The 14,035-nt window shown below is 43.1% G+C and overlaps 1 long non-coding RNA gene across 1 annotated transcript in view; it reads right to left on the bottom strand.

Moving 5' to 3' along the window:
• The window catches only part of LOC123379621, a 34,480-nt gene extending 27,659 nt beyond the window's left edge, over positions 1-6,821 (bottom strand). The window contains exon 1 of the long non-coding RNA XR_006584303.1: positions 3,815-6,821. This is a non-coding gene — a long non-coding RNA (uncharacterized LOC123379621). The remainder of the gene's footprint in view (positions 1-3,814) is intronic.
• Between the last annotated feature and the right edge of the window lie 7,214 nt (positions 6,822-14,035).

The following is a 14,035-nucleotide window of genomic DNA, read 5'->3' as shown; positions in this document are numbered from 1 at the left end:
CGAGAGAGTGGATATATGGCTGTGAAAAGTTTTCAAAATGGATATAAAGGAAATGCTCCTTTGAAATGTTAAAAAAAAAAAAAAAAAACTTGATCATGAGTAATTTAGTAATGAGAATAATACAAACTGCACCTATCTTCAATTTTGCAAAAATTACTCAAGATCAAAACTTCAATTTGTTAGCTTATGCAGACATTATGGAAATAAAAATGGAACAAAATAGAACAAAATGCACTTACCTAGTAAATGTTCTGAATTATACTTTTAATGAAAATGCCCATCATGTACAGTTAGGGGGACGTTTTTAAATGAAATACTAGATTGTGAATAACTAAAAAAAATAGGTAGGGATTAAGATTCATAATTGAAATTTTTATGGCAAACTTTATGACCCCTTGAAGTTATTTACATTCTTGAAGGTTAAAATAGAATTAAAAATAAAATCCCTGTGCCTGATAATCAGCTTGGGCAATTTCAGCCATAGGACCACTATTAGAAGCAACCTACATTTTCGATGCTTCCATATTTGAACTCCTTTCTGCAATTCAAGGAAACTGCTACCAGCTTGATAGTGATCTTAAGAACCTCACACTTCCTTTGAGGCCTAAGACATGTGCTAGTTCCTTTTCTTCAGAATCTCAACTTATCAGAAAAAAAATTCACAAAAATGATTTACATAAAATCAATGCAAAGAGAAGATCACTAGTTGGAAAAAAATCTCAATTACATTCTAAGACCTAGGAACTGGGCTTCTATCCATCTTTTTGAGAAATTTTTTTTTTTTACCTCATTTCTTTATTACAGCATTTTTACTGCATTGATTTTCTTCACACAAGACCAGGACAAATTCAAGAGCAGAGATTATTCCATGTATATATGGATTTCCAGAACCTTCTACAACACCTGATAAAGAGATGCTTGATAATTGATAAAGGCTTAAATGCTTAATTCGTTCGTTTTATAGAAGCTCTAATTGTGGCAACATGAAGAACTACAAGAATATATACACACACTGAAATTCTTAGAAACTGTGGAATAAGAATGACAAGTTTTGTTTGATAAGAAAAGGGAAAAATCAGATGTCAGGAAATGAGGGAAAATTACAAAACTCAGCACTGATCATGCAACTTGGGGCATTTAACACCAAGAGCTTGGGTTTGCCGTGGTGTGGGGGAGGGGGAGGCGAAAGAGTTGAAACTAAGACACCTGCATAAAACAGAGGCTCCAAAAGATGCAACACTGGTTAAAAAATGCTGTAAAAGTAGTATGGCTACCCGGATAGGAAGAGACCAAGGAAGCTTGTTTCCCCTACCTGGACTCTGACTAGCAAATACTCTCCCTGAAAATTTTGGAACACTAGGCCTATCTAGATCTCTGGTATTTGGAGTCTGATTCTAGTCATGGGACTTAGGAACCCTTACACCAATCAAATCAGATAAAATGATCCTTGACCAGTAATACACCTGGAGTGTATGGCAAAAGGAAGTGAACAAATATTCTGGGAATACACTCTGAGAAACGAGAACTAACGGGCTCCCTCAAGTCGGGAAGACAGCAAAAAATCAGCTTATAATAGAAAATGTAAAAACAAGAAATGATTACAAAAGAAGAGTTAACAAGAGTTAATAAAACCCATCCTCCAAATTAGAGACGATTAAATACAGTTTTAGAATTGGAAAGAGTAAAGGTGTTAAATACGTGAAAACAAACCACCTAAGAAATGAATAATAATAAATAATAAATATGTAATAAATAATAAATAAAACATGTTAAATTTTGTAAATGTGTTTGCTCACAGTTCTAGAGGCTGGAAAGTCCAAGCTCAAGTCCTGTAGGCAGACAGATGCAGTTCACTGGCCAGAACCTGCTTCCTGACTTGCTAAATGCTACCTTCTTGCTGTGTCCCTCATGTGGCAAAAAAAAAAAAAGATGGCCCCCTCTCTGGTGTTGCTTTTTATAAGGGCATAGATTCCATCGTGCAGGCTCCCCATTCATGATCTCATCTCTTATTACTCCCAAAGGCCCTGTTCCCTAAATACCATCACAATGGGGGTTGGGCTTTAACATATGAATGTGGGGGAGACCCAGATATTCAGTCCATTAACACAGGCTCTCTTCCCCTGCCATGGTTGGCTGCTACTGTTGATGCAGAAACAAGACGTTGATGGTACAATCAGTGTGCGTTTATAGTGGGGGGGCTGTGTGGAGCATTTTACCAATTTTTTTTTTCAGGGCATTGAGCATACACCATTAAATCGTAAGCCACCAAGAGTTCGAGGTTATTGCCAAATGACCTAGCACAATTGAATCTAAGACACTATAGAAAGAAAGATCAATGTGGAAGTGAATCAAGTCAATCAAAGAATGAAATAGGAGATTGTAAACATAACAGACAAAATAGAAAAATGAAAATGAAGAATAAACCATAATTCTAACAAATTATGCCAGATGCAGCACACAGATTGTACAGAAGTTCCGAGCCATAACAGTAAGTCAAAGCATACAAAATACCGAGACTGGGGAGAATAAAAAATCAGTATCATGTGCAGAGATAAAATTGTCTACTCGAAAAATTGCAGAGTAGCCGCAGAAAAATGAAGTTCCAAAGTTTCAACTTGCTGTATCAAGCAAAATCCAGTTGTAAACCTGTAAATCTATAGCAATTTAAAAACTATAAATACCTTTTACTATAACAACCAAAATAGAGGGCACTTAGGCATAATTCATTTAAAACATATGTTGGCATTTGCGAACGTCTTTATGGAGGAAATTATAACACTTGACTGAACAAAAAAATCTAAATGGATTCAAATTTGGGAAGATGGTCATATTGATATTTTCCCTAAATTAATACCCAAATCCCTATAATTCAAATTCTAAAGTTCTACAACGGATTTTTTTATGCAGGTCAAGATGTTGATGCCAAAATTTTACAAAAAAAAAAAAAAAGTGAAGGGTCAAGAATAATTTATCCAGGGGTCCCCAGGTGGCTCTGTTGATTAAGCATCTGACCCTTGATTTCTGCTCAGGTTTGGGAGTGTGAGCCTTGCCCCAGGCTCCACGCTGTGTGGAGCCTGCTTGGGATTCTCCCTCTCCTGCACTCTCTCTCTCTCTCTCCCCTTCCCCTGCACACGCCCGCTGGTACCCACCCCTGTTGCCCTCTGCTCCTCCCCTCTATCACCCTCAAAATCAATAAATTTTTTTAAAAAACCTTAACCCAACAGAGGCATGATCCCTAAAATGGCATGGTATTGACACAGGGACAAACCATAAAAATTAGTGTGTTTAGAAATGGTCTACACATATATGAAAACCGTGAATATGAGAAAGGACATTTATTTTTTTTTTAATTTTTTTTTCAACGTTTATTTATTTTTGGGACAGAGAGAGACAGAGCATGAACGGGGGAGGGGCAGAGAGAGAGGGAGACACAGAATCGGAAACAGGCTCCAGGCTCTGAGCCATCAGCCCAGAGCCTGACGCGGGGCTCGAACTCACAGACCGCGAGATCGTGACCTGGCTGAAGTCGGGCGCTTAACCGACTGCGCCACCCAGGCGCCCTGAGAAAGGACATTTAAAGTTGGTTGAAAAGGAAGGACTAATTGCCAAATGACACTGGGATAATTGGCTGCCTGTGATTTATGAAAAAGCCAAGATGGGAAAAGAGTTAGCCATAAAAGGCAAAGCAAATCTCTGAAACTATTAGAAAGCAACACCAAAATATCTAATGACAGCAGGGGAGGGAAAGTGTTTCTGTATCCAACCACGAAAAGCAAATCTAAGAGATTAATGAGTGGATCAAAAATGAACATACCTGAACAAAACCAATGTACTTGAGGTGGCAAGACAAGTCTTCCACAGGGAGAGGACAATTGTCATGCAGATAAAGTAACAGTTGTAACAATGTTGGGAATCCTAGCAGCTTCAGGAGACTTTTGCTCTCCGAGAGGAACAGGCTGCAGTCCTATACATAATCCTTGAGAGACACAGAATGCTTTGCAGCTTGGTGACTGTCCAGTCAGCATGATGGACATTCCTTGGCAACTGTTAGCTCCCTTGGAATAGTTTATAATGAAAAGAAAAACCTAAATCGGTAATAATCACCCGTACCCTTTTGCTGCCCTGTACCTGGACATACTCTCTTGCTACCTCTTGCTTCTGTGGACCTAGAAGAAATGGAAACTCAGTCCTTAAGCTGTTGACAGTAGATAGAATTTTCCATTCCCTTTATAGTCAGTACTTGGTATATAGGAGGTGCTCATAAATGCTTGTTGAATTAAAATAAGAGATTCCCGCTGTTTCCAGGATTCCCTGCATTTTCCCTCAGATCCAGGATCCCCGGAGTTCCCCCGTACCTCGCCATCCCACCAGATACTCATCAGGCTGGACTAGAAGTGCGTTAATAATACCCGCTTTGCTCAGTGAGGGCAAGAAGAGGATCTGTGGGCTCTGGTAACCCCAGGCGTCAACCAAGAACCTGATACTTATTAAGTAAAAGAACTTAATTCATTAATAACCCCACGGCGTACAATTCACACTACCTGCTCTTACTGGTAACCACCCGGGATTAGCCCCTTCCCTGCATACCAGATAGGAAACATGAACTGGGCTTCCCTTGCCACTGTCTTCTAGAGCAATATTCCAGGTCTGCTGCTCCCGGCTCCCTCCCACTGAACTCACCCCACGACTGAAGACCACCTTTGCAAACTGTACTCAGGTTACCTTCCACCTTGAGGGACCCACCTCTGTGTCTAATTCCTCAGCCCTTGATCTCAGATCCACCTGGAATCTTTTTCATCCTCATTTTGCCTGCAGCCATCCAGGCAGAGTGCTTTGGCTCTAGGGTGAGGTTTTAGCATTGGGCCACCTGGATTTGGCAACCTGCCTCCCAGGAAACTATCACTCAGAGCCACTTGACTGATCGGCTCCTGCCGGTAAGGGCTCCAAGAAAACACACGGAGTCCATCAAACTCCAATCGAGCCCAAACGGGCAAGTTGCTGACCCACATGGAAGCTGCCTGGAGTCTAGGAGCCAGGCCCCTGTATGGGGCAGGAACAATCTGGTGGTGGTCACCCAGTACCCACCCAGTAGGGCTTTCAACAGTGATGGCCAGTGCTAAGGCTCATGCACTGGCAGGCAGAGCTGGGCTTGGTGAATTAGGCCTCGGTGGCGCTGTCTTTGGAAATGGATTCAACTGGGTGCTGGTTTTATTTTGTTTTCGGTAGCTGAGGTTCTGACACTCCCAGCTCCTAGCACTTAACATTCCTACCCTGGGCAGCACCCCTGCCATATATCACTTACACTCCCTGTTGACATTTTATGGGGATTTTACAGCAGCAGGTGTGTGATAGGAGCCATTGTCAATCATGGCATTAAAATGCTCCACCCTTTCAAATGCCTAATCAGCGGGGTTGATGGGTTGCAGCTGGCTGCTAACAAGCCAGGGTTTGGAGCTTTCAAGGCAAGACACCCCCCCCCCCCGCCCCACTTTGGGAAGGGAGTGGGTGGGAGGCTGGGGAAAGGGGCAGCGGAGGAGCCCCTTCAAAGCCGAGGCCCTACAGTGTCACGGTGGGGGTGACCAAAGGGAAGTCAGCAGAGCACAGGCTGCCTTTCCTCTGCACTAGTATTTTTTGGTGTCCATCCCCAGGGGCCCAGTCAGGTGGAAGCGTCCCTATGCAGTGACAGGGAGCCTATTTAGATAAGATGGAGTCACCCCTGAGGGTCTTGATGAGGCTTTTTTGTTCATGGGCCCATTAAGTGAGAGAAGTTAGGGTCCAGATAGGCTGTGGGATCACCAAGTTAGCCTGTGCACTAAATTGAGCTCATTTGGCTTGCATCAGCCACCTTCTCTCTCTTTTTTTTTTTTTTTTTTCTTTTTGGCAAAGCTTTTGGGGACAGTCCGATAAGCAATGCCTGTGGCAGTCAGTCCTTGGCCCTCCTCAATGTCAAATGTAATATCAACACAGCCTTAATCTTTTTGAAAAAGTTCTCCAAATGTACTTTGAGTGTTGCCTCTTGATCCAGACCGCAGTCTCAAACCCCGCCTATTTGAAAATCTGGACCGGAATCAGGGTACCATGCCTTTAAGCCAAGGAGCAATGGGTGGGGTATGGCTTTGGCTCTTGGTAACTACTGTAGAATGTCTGCCTGTCACTTCATGGAGACCTGCTGAATAAATTTGAGTCCCTATCAACCCTGTTGTTGCCTCTCAGGCATTGGCTCTCCATTCTGTGTCTTCTGGGACTTCCTGTCTTTGCTTCCCCTCAGAGTGTCTACTCAGTAGATTCTATGCATGCTTGCTGGTGACCTGCCCATGACCCCAGCCTCTGACCTCAAGTGCATACCAGGTTTTCATCTTTGAACAGGCTCTGGGCTCTGGTGGCTCAGAGGAATTTATTAATCTTTGATCCTCCCTCAATAGTGTCTGGAAGGTATGGGCTGTCTTTCAGGCATACTTGGTCTGTAGTAACTCAAATACAAAGGGGACCATCCACCTGTACGTTAGCAATGCTTTTAGCTCTATTACAGCATTTATCACATAGGACCCAACTTCAGTGAGCTTGCTGTCTAGTATGAGAGCAAGAGCAGTAAACCTACCTTGAGGAAGTACATTTAAAAAACCTCCACAAGGGAGGTGTGTACAAAGGGCAGAAGAAAGGGACAACCAAATATGGAGAGCCAGTAGAGCATGGGCTGAGAAGAGGTTAATTCTCACACGGTATCCAAGAGACTTTGCTTAGGACACATGATACTTAGAAAATACTATGGGGGCGCCTGGGTGGCTCAATCGGTGAAGCGTCTGACTTTTGGTTGCAGCTCAGGTCATGATCTCGTGGCTTCTGAGTTCAAGCCTGCATTGGGCTTCGTGCTGACAGGGCAGAACCTGCTTGGGATTCTCTCTCCCCCTCCCTCTCTGCCCCTCCCCTGTGTGTGCGTGCGCTCTCAAAACAATTTAAAAAAATATACAATGCTATGAATACTAGTCAAACTTTGACTCTCGAAAGAAGAGCTAATGAAAATCCGGGTGGAGCCTAAGCTGTGGATGATTCTGAACACTAATGGAGGGACGGTGTTGAAGGACCCCTCCACAGGACACAGAATTTCAATCTTTTCCCTTGAGTCTATTCAGAGTCCATCTGTTTGGAGGTCTTTGCTGTTCATTGGGTGAAAACCAGGGCAATTGCCTCTGACCCTTCTGTCCGCTCCTTGTCATCTCTGCAAGGAAGGAGCCCAACTCCATGTAATAGTCAAAAATGCCAAATTTCATTGTAAGTCAAAACATCTTTCACAGATTGGAGGGGATTAGCGTCTTTCTAGGGCCTGTCTCTTGCTGCTCTTTCTCTCCCAAGCTGGCTAGCCCAGGTATGGGCAGGTGTGTGCGGGGTCACAGCGGGAGGAACCAGAAGATAAAGCCTTCCTAGATTGGAACGATGGTGGTCGTCCATGGATGTCCTGGGGGACGGGTAAATGTCCACAACTGACCTTCTCCTCTAAAGGGCTGCTTCTGTGAATCCTTCAGTGATCCCCTTTGGGGAACATTTGAGAACTAATACTTCTTGTTAAGAGAGTTGTAATCTAGCAGCACAGAGGTGTACATAAAATACCCTGAAACTTAGCTAAAAACAAGAATCATTACCTTACATGGTTCCTGTGTTTGGGAATCTATGACCAGCTGAGCTGCGTACCGCTGGCTGGGGGTTTCTCAGGAGGCTGCAGTGGAGCCATGGGCCCAGGGAATAAGTCACTCAAGGCTTGACTAGGGCTGGATGTTTCCAAAATGGCCTAATAGAAATGGCTGTTGGTTTGAGGCCTCAGTTCTTAGCTCTGTGAAGTTCTCTTTAGAGCAGCTTCAGTGTCTTCATGACATGGCAGCTGGTCTCTTAAAACCCCCCTCCTCCAACCTCAGTCTGAAGCCCTCTTGGGTGAGGCCCCTTTTAAAACAGTCCTTCATCTGGTTATTCCAAAGGAAGGCTGACCCTGGGGTGCCTGGTTAGCTCAGTCAGTAGAGCTTGTGACTCTTGATCTCAGGGATGTGATCCACTCCAAGTGGTGGGAACAGGCTCTGTGAAACAACTTAGCCTAACGTCTGAAGCTCTCTTGCCCCGATTCCATCCACCTTTTCCAGTCTTCTCTCCTGCTATTCTTTAACTCGAACCCTAATTTTCAGGCTACGCTAATTGTATGCTTCTCCATGATAGTATGCTAAATGATCTCTTTCCCATGTTTTCCCTCTTTTAAAAATCAACCTGCCCTTCTCCCTGGAAGAGATGATGGAGCATAGCTTTCTCACTGGGATTCCTATAGTCTGAGTAAAACAAGGGGCAGAGTTGGGGCGGGGGGCGGGGGGGGGGGAACAGGCGGGTGGAACGGGGTGGTGTAATTCTAGACTTGAAACGTAGAGACCTGAATACAATCACCTGCAATGCAGCTTACTTGCACACCACAGGGCTTTACAAACTGAATGACCCTCCTTCTCTCTGGGCCTCAGTTTCCTCATCTGTGAAATATGAAAAGTCCTGCCTAGTGGGCAGAGCAGCTGCAAGATCGTGATGGTAAAGTGCTTTGCAAATCGTGAAGCAGTCCCTTAGGCTTGTGTTTGCTTATGCAAACGTAAGGGATTGTCATTACTATTCAGGATCTTCTTAGCTGATGTGTTTTTGCAAGAGTTTGGCTACAAACATGATTAAGATATGTCCCAGCTGAGTCGCCTCTTCCATGGCAGCTCCACGCTATAGCCACAAAGGGGATAGAATAGGCCTTTTGTGATTGCTTTTCACATAGTTGGAAGCCTTTCAAAGCATCAGATCTTTTTTTTTTTTTTTTTTTTTAATGAACTCTGCTTTATTTGCTTTAAATCTAGTTCCATCGGTGCTGGAGAAACACTGTAAACTGTGGTTTCAAAGTTACTGGTTTTAAAGGATCCATATCCTATAAAATCTTTAAAAACATTCAAAATTTTCAAAGAATTGATGAGATCATAGACAATACTGATGAATCACATTGGAAAGGTGAATTGAGGAGGCACTCTTGATTAAACAGGAAATGCTTTTAACTGATAATGAAGTGTGAAGCTTTCTTCTTGGTTATTAGAAAAATAAATCTTAGATCCGGTCAATTAGGAAATTCATGAGAAAACAAAGCGGAAATAAGATATAACCCCAAACTTTCAGGGGAACGTTCTAAAGGGAGGGACACTGGAAGAGGAGCAGTTGGGAAAGAGTGTGATGAATTCACTTGGAGCCCATTGATTTCAAAATGCCTGTGAAAGAGGCCATGTTGTAGTTTGGATAAACAGAGCTAAAATGCAAAAGTGATGAGTAGAGGTGAGACTCAAACATTTAGATGGAGTGAAACCCTGGAAGTAGAGATAATGAACAAATGGAAAGAGTGCCAGCATTTAGGGATCAGGACAAAGATGAGTATCCATCAAGAATAGTCGAGAGGGCAGTTGGAAAGGTTGTAAGAAAGTCAAGTGACATGGGGTGTCCCTGAGCCAAAGCAGGAGTAAATCAAGATAGAGGGTTGGTGGTCAGCAGTGATAAATGGTGCCCTTAAGTCTAGTACGATGAGAATTCAAAGTGGTTGCCTGGATTCAGCAACATGAAGGTAACTCTGGTGACAACCATTTGGTGGAATTATAGGGCAGAACCAGACTGGAATGGGAGAGAGAAGGAAAAATAAAGTGAAGACAGAATGTAGGCAATCTTTTCAAGAAATTCGGCAATGGATAGAAAGATAGCAGTACCTGGAGGGGAATGTGGGCTCCAAGAGTCTTTTATAAATAGGAAGAGACTGGGGCCTGCTTGATGATTGACAGAAGGGGTCCAGGTGAGAGAGAAAAGTTAATGACACAGGGGAAGGACACAGAAGATTCTGTCAAAGACGACAGAAGAACATGTTTGCCAAGGCCCAGATCAGGATCGCCAATCATTCCATCTGTTGGTCAAGGAAAGCTACCTGCAGAAGGTAACCCCTGCATTAAGCTACATCAAGGATGAGTGAATTTCTCCAGGCAAGAGAAGTAGATGAAGAAAAATAGGGCATTCCCCATCCAGTGCTGTTCTCAATTTCACGACTGGGGCCTCTCAAACTTACCTGGATTGAAGAAAGTGCTCCTGAGTAACATTTGGTGGGGCTGTTAGTTTTCTAAACTCATTTTTACAAATAAAACGTGGGTTTGCTTACATAGGCTTATATTGTGTCTGTAACCAAGGCACATTTCTCATCTGGGTAATTTCCTTTCCTTTCCTTTAGAAAATGTGCAGCCAATAGTAGCAGGTCTTAACTCCCGTGTGTCTGCAAGTCTTGATATCATGCAATGGGTTCCCTTACTCCCTATCACATTTCCTCTGTATTTCAAAAGTGAATCATTTCCTTATAATCATGATGCTGCTCAATTAGAGCCTGCCCATCTCAGCTGAAAGGGAAAAATTGGCCTTTTAGGTGGTCGGTCAGGTCTGAACTCACTTGATGAAAGACCTATTTTTCAGTGATCAGAGGTTGGGGGTTGGGTCTGGATTGGGAAGACTTAAGACGTATATATTCTGGGAGAGGCACTATGCACAAGGAGGGTTAGCTATTAAATTTTTGCTTTCAAAGCTGTTGTATACTAACAAAAACTTAACGTATGACAAGAAATACAAGTCACAAATAATATATGGAATAATCAAACCCTCTACTAACTTAAGTGCTTGTTAAATTGAGTAACACTTTCATGATTCAATTAGCAACAATCTTTTAAAGTACAAGTAACTAAAGCAAGTAACTATGTGGTAAAAATACCTTTGATCATTCTTGGTATTAGAGTAAACTAAGCTAATTCTTTTGGAAAATAATCTGGAACCATGAAATGAGATAGAAAAATATTTATGTATCTTGATCCAGAAATTATTCAGGAAATTTATCTGTAAAAAATACCCCCCCCCCCGAAAATAACTCAAGGATGGGTATGAAATATAGCTTGCTTACACAGGGTACAAATGGTATCCTAGTTTTCTATAACTTAATTTCCAATTCCAAAACCCATTTCTTTAATAGTCTTGGAAAGTCGAAGTTCTGCTATTGGGGTTTTCTTGAATACAGGGTCATGGTAGGGTTCCAGGATTGTCCATAATGCTGAAGATTCCTAGGACTAGGATGAGGTTGGTGTTCCATTACCCGCTGTGGATAACCCCAGAGCTCTGCCTCTCTGTTGCTTCTGCATCTTGTGTAGAGCAAAAGGATCCCTGAGAAAGTTCCCAACTGTGTCTCCACAGTCTCACATGATGCCTAAACCCTCATAGTAGGACCTTGCTACCTTCCTAGTTCTTCTGTCAGGGAGGAAGACCTTGGATTCCTGCTTTATTGATGTTCTTGGTCATGTAGTTCTCTCTTTCTACTTTTCCTCAGCCCAGGGTGTGTGGGAGATAACGTTCCCCACCATCCCCCTAACAAGGAGAGCAGGAACCATGTTCTTGTTCTGTTTTCCAAGGCACTCGGCCTCTCTCCAGATGCCCTGGTTGCTCTCTCCTTTCATCCCTCCTCTACCCACACTCCCACCTCAAGCCTTTGAAAACAAAAGCCAGGAAGAGAAGAATTTTCCTGAAGGCTGTGCTTTTAGCCCAATCCCAGGCTGCCTCTAGTCAGGAATAAGAACAGTTGACCTGAGTTCAGGTGAGGGGCCATGGACAGAGACGGGGAAAAAAAAAATCTCAAAATATCCTGGTGAAGAGATTAGAAACAAAACAAATTGACAACAATGGGGTCATAATCATATAACCAGAACAGACTTTTTTTTCCCTTCAAAGATTACTGAATTTAATCTTCATAATAATCTTTGAGCATCATGTAAAGATTAGTGATGATTGTGAAGACCAGGCATCAACCTAGAATATCATTTAATTCTGTATCCATAATGTGATTGTACACAAACATATTCTATTGCAAAAACCAAAAGTCGCCAGCAAAGATGGCAAAATCTGAGGTGTTTGGGTGGCAGGCTTTGGTGAGTTATCATAGTAAGGATTACGGAACAGTGTTAAGAGAAATAGTAACCAGAGGGGAAAATAGTTCTTTCCAGATCTGGAATGAGAAATTAAGAAATCCTTGTGGATATTGCCTCAGAGGGTATTAGCAAGATGCAGGTCCAAGAATTCAAAGCTATTCCAGCCGCTGCCATTGTTAATGAGTTGGGATTGCAATGACAGTTTGTTTCTCTCTTGATTTAACTTTCTCTAATTCACTGAGATCTATTTCCCTGCCTCTCCAGATCCTATTTATCTTTTAGATACTGGAGAAGTTCAGAAGAAGAAAGAATTTGGAAAGAAATAGGCAACAAGCCTTCTTATAAGAGGTGGGCAATGTCTGGCCCATATGCTAGAGCATTTGTTTCCAGGCAAGGGAAAATCATTTGCTGGATACTGTCTATATTCCAGACACAATGGTAGATACTTAACCATTATCATATTATCACATTTACTAGACTCTATTGGTTCTATTTTACTGATATGGAGACTGAGGCCCAGAAAGGTTAAGTGATTTGTCAAATGCTACTCAGTGACTGAATCAGGATTCAGTCTCTAGTCTGGCGGAGCCCAAGCCAGAGTTAGTTTCCATGACAATAGACTTCCTCTCCTCAAAGTAGCCTCTCATTGGTGAGTCCATTCTGTCCGCATAGGGTGAAAATTTAAAAACCTAAAAAAGCTTCATTTTTATTAGGAACTGACAAAGATACCAAGTAATGCACTGTTACTAAAAAGCAGTAACACTGTAGGCCGGCAACTCCCAAAAGTACAGTCCATCAAGTACTTCTTAATAGAAGTATTCCCTGGTCCAATAACGTGGACAGATGTGATATCTATGTCCTCCTTTTGGAGACTGACAGTCTGCTAAAGGCTCTGCATAGTTGGGGGTGGGGGGCCTCCCTCTTTTTCAATCCGGTGTTGCCCAGACTGATATAGCCATAGAATAGCTTTCATCTGAATACCATTACAGCCCCTGGCCCAGTTGCACAAACCTGTGCCAGAGACTATGGGGGGGTCTCCAGGGAGAAGTTACATGGCAGTACTTTGCTGGGGAAGGAGGGTATTCTGTAAGGCACTGGGGACACCTGGGCTCAGTGACCTCATGGTAAGAGAGAGGTTTGTTCTCAACTCTGAGCAGAACCAGAAAGGCCTCAGCATGGTGGAGACTCCAGGAGCCCTGACTAGACATTGGCATAGTGAGAGCCTGCAGTCTTGTGGGCATCAGGAGCTAGACAGCACCATGGCATGTCCAGTGGGACTCAGCAGTGGGGAAAGGTCTTCCAGTGGCTTCCAAGCTACACATCTCAGCGAAGGCAGTTAGAATAAGAGTGGAAGCCCTGGACCTGGCCCAGAGCAGGCACACGATGTTAAATAGCATGATGGAAAGTTTCCTGAATTTGCTCAAGTTCCCCCCTAAGCCCTGCTGCCGGGACTCCAAGAAGTACCTGAGTATATCATCTTGGCCTTGGCAAGAAAGAGACCACAAACTCAGCAGAGTTTAACTGATTAAGAACTTAACAAAGGGACACTACAGAGACAGGAACCACTTAACTGCGGGAAGCTTTTTCCACCCCTGGGTCTGAAAGGAGAAGAGAAGACAACAGTGTTGTCAGAGCCTGGTGAGAACCAGAGCCACGGAAGGGACCCCATCTTACAAGTGTGTGGGGGCAAGAAAAGAGCCAGCCCAGAGGTAAGATATTTGGGATAGGCTAACAAGCCCACAGATGGGGCAACACTGCCAGCAAATTGTAATTATTATTAAGAGGTCACAGTGTATGTCCATAAACTGGTGAAGCCTGGAGACACAAGAACTACTACACCGAGAAACTCAAAATCTAAGAATCTCAGAATCTTCAAACTGTGAAACATAGAAACTCGTTGTTAACCTGAAAAAAAATTGGGTGAAATTGAGGCTTCCTTCCTGTTTCTGTGGCCCAGTGATTGCTTCCCATTCATTTATGCCAAGCATGCTGAGTTAATTTTTGTGCGTTGCCTCCATTTCAGCCTTGATCAGATGGGACCTTGGGAACTG

The sequence above is a fragment of the Felis catus genome, chromosome C1 (genome assembly GCF_018350175.1).
Source record: "Felis catus isolate Fca126 chromosome C1, F.catus_Fca126_mat1.0, whole genome shotgun sequence".
Classification (NCBI taxonomy): domain Eukaryota; kingdom Metazoa; phylum Chordata; class Mammalia; order Carnivora; family Felidae; genus Felis; species Felis catus.
This window is presented reverse-complemented; position numbering and strand designations above follow the sequence as displayed.